Consider the following 3,746-nt stretch of genomic DNA (forward strand, 5'->3'; position numbering starts at 1 on the left):
ATAAAAAGTTTGAAATTTTGAAGCCTAGCGATGGGGTGGAATAACATCATACGCAATAAGACCATATGGTCTTATTTCCATTTTGTTTTGGAAATAAATCCATAGGACGTTATTTCCAATCCAGAAGTGAAATAAAGTCGTATTCAAAACTGTACAAATGAGTAATATAGTCATAATTGAAATTACAACCTCTTCAACTAAAAATGTATGTCTGGTCACACTGTTTGTGTATCACGCATTTTCCTATTAATTGACCGTGGGCGTGTTTCTTTATTGTTTCTTTATTATTCAGTCCGGATCAAGAAGATAATAGAAGTGGAGTTTATCAGGAACAATGTTTATAAAACCAAACAATTTGCAAAAACTTACTTAGTTTTTTGAGTGCCAATAATTAAAATAATTTTGATTGAGTTTTCAAAATTCGGGTGTGCCATAAGCAATAATTTTGCGCGCACAACTCCTATTTGAGTAGGCGACTTTCGGCCGCGCTTCAAAGTACCAGCTCGAGCCATGCCAATATCTCGGCTACGCTATTTCCCACAGTGTCTTAGATAAGTCCTTATACACGGTATACAGAATTCGGAAAAAACAGCAGGGTTAGTAACAGTGGACCTTGCAGGCATAAAACCATGCTGACTAATAGAGATTAAGGGACTAATTGCAAAAAATATTTCTTGTTTGACAATAAACTCAAATAATTTGAATATCGTTGATATTTTAGATATTGGAATATACATAGTGGTTTATATCATTTTTATTGCCACTTTTGAATACAGGAGAGATAAGAGTGGTCTTCCAAGCATCGATAAACTCACCTTGTTCAAAGGCTTTATTGAAAATCAAAAAAGTGGATAGGCAAAAGCAGAACAATTATTCAACAGGAATGACGATATCCCCCATCAACATCGGTTTGAGTTGAAGATTTGATATGCCGGATACCATCCTCAACATCATCAATTGATATTGCGAGCAAACCAAAATTGGTTGGAGAATGAGCACTCTGAGGATGACAGATGCGACAGAGATGAGATAAGGCATTTGAAAGTTTGAATTTATTAAAAAAACTTGTTTTTCAAATTCTTAAATTTTTTCGGTATACCAGCGAAGCTTTTTTTACCCAATATTGGTATATTATCCACACATATTACATTAATTTCTAGCTTTAAAGTAACGGAACAATTCAAAACACCGACACCCGCAAATAACGAATCCCAGTCTACAGATGAAACCGCATCATTTACAACATCAAAATTGCATTTTCTATTGCAGAAGCTAGTAGGGTAACTATACTATAAAACGGATCTAAACTCATAAGCCTCTTAATGAAGAATAAGCGGAACATGATGTAGACCGGGAGTCGATAAAGGGTCGAGGCGCTCATGAAGTCTGAAATTCATATCTTTACTAATAAAGATAAGATTTAGGATTCTAGACAGCTTATTTAAAAAACTGTTATTTTTGTAATAGGTAAATACTAAAAAAATTATCAAAAACATAACATTCATAGCCACTGTTAACATTCATGGGATATGTGGCTAAGCTATTATCCCAACTAGACCAGCTAATGTCACATAAGTTAAAATCGCCAACAATACAAACATTTTCATTATTATTAGAAGCTAAAGCAAGAATATTATCCGCATGCGCTTTGTATTAATATTCAGCACTAGACGGAGGAACATAAGAAGCGCATACAGAAAGTTTAGATAAGCCATTGATCGAAACGCAGAGTTGATCCAGCAGGATATCCTGGATAACTGAATTAATAGCGATTTGTACTGAAGAGTACGAAACTTAAATATTTCAATGGCTTGAGAGGTGTTAAAACTAACTTTTTGAGAAAATGCCTTTCGGAATTTTAGCCTTTCGTTTTATTCCCCATTGTGTTTGTTTTAATGGACAACTGTATTCATATACATATAATTTAATCCATTGATTAAATTAAAATCACCATTCCATCATACACGTTTATGTACATATGTAGGCATGTACATACATACATATGTGTTTCGGCATATATGTATGTAAACACAGACAATCAACCATCCGTTAACATTTTCAAAAGCCTATTGAAATCAGTAATCGAATTGCATAACAAATTCATGCGCCAAACCAACATTCGGTCGATGGCAAATGAATGGTTGCAGATTTTGTTTCCGCACGTCAAACTTTTCCAAAAACTACGTAAGTATATAGCAATAAACCATATGTTTATGTATACATTTCATCGATATATGTACATATTGAAGGACACAACTGTAATCAATACAGCGCACATTTAATGAGAAACGCAGCTGTGACACCACACAGCCCCCTAATGAAATAGAAAGAAAATTGAATCCTGCAGCTATGAGCACCCACGTTGGCAAATAAATTTGTTATGATACTCATGTAGATTTGTTAGTATGTTTGTATGAGCACTAGGGTTGTCCGCAAAAAGAGTAAACTCGGAATTTTAATGCTCTGACCCCCTAGGATTGTTCGACGTCGAAAAACAATATACCCCTATTTTTTATATTAAAATCAAAAAATATTTAGAGGTCGCTCAAAGCGCTCAAAGTTTTCCATGTATTTTGTATGGGGGAAAAAACAAATTCTCGTAGAAATGGTATGGGTTTCTTGAAATTAATATTTTTTGATGGAAAATTTTGGTTCTCTTCAAGAGATTCTATACTATTTCTACGAAAAGCAGTTTTTTCCCATATAAAATATGTATATGGAAAACTTTGAGCGCTTTGAGCGATTTCTAAACATTTTTTGATTTCAAAATAAAAAAAGTAAGTGCGCCTGGGCCACACTGGAGAAGTGAAACTTACGTTACATATATCGATAACAAATTCGATAATAAATATCTATAACAAAATCGTTAAAAACATTTATATCGATAAAAATATCGATAACAAAATCGATAAAAAATATTGATAACAAAATCAATAAAAATATTGATAACAATATCCATAACAAATTCGATAACAAAACCGATAAAAATATCGTTAAAATTATCTACATGTATCTATAAAAATATCGATAAAAAACGATAAATATATCGACTATTATATCGATAAGTAAGTGGTTTTTACTTTAGTGTTTATCATTTTCTTCATACATACATATTCAATATTGCCCTTATATAAGTATGTAAAGTGTTTAAATTCACCTTAATTTTAATTTCTGCATTTACCATCACACATCTTTGTTATTGTTTTCATTTTTACCTTTGCCTTTATCCTTTTCTTTCCCTACAATCAAGAAGTACTTGTTTCCGTTGAATTTGGCAATTTACTCCCAACCAACCAACCGCCGCTAAAGAAGTTTCACTTCAAAAATAGGGGTATATTTTTTCGGAATAGAACAATCCTAGGGGGTGAGCGCATAAAAATTCCGACTTCATTTTTTCTCATGCATTTTTGGACCACCCTAATGAGCACGCATGACTGTCCTATATTTATTTTGTACATATGTGCGGATATTTGAAATAATTTGCGTGCTCCAAACACGCCACCTCCTACTCGTTAAGGCTCATCAGCGCGCATAATTTGTAGGCATATACGGTTACTACAGGGCGTATGAGTTACGTGCCACTCGAAATGTCATTAGAGGGTAACAAGCGAAAGTGGTGCTGGCTGGCAGCAGGTGTGAACAATGCGGTTATGGCTTATAACACTTTATGCCAATGAATTTTGTGCTGTGTTATGCATGTACTAGAGGTTTACGCCGACAGGCTTTGCGGCGGCGGCGTGGTCAAC

Source organism: Rhagoletis pomonella, unplaced genomic scaffold (assembly GCF_013731165.1).
Source record: "Rhagoletis pomonella isolate Grant_MI unplaced genomic scaffold, Rhpom_1.0 Rhpom_scaffold_00001, whole genome shotgun sequence".
NCBI lineage: Eukaryota > Metazoa > Arthropoda > Insecta > Diptera > Tephritidae > Rhagoletis > Rhagoletis pomonella.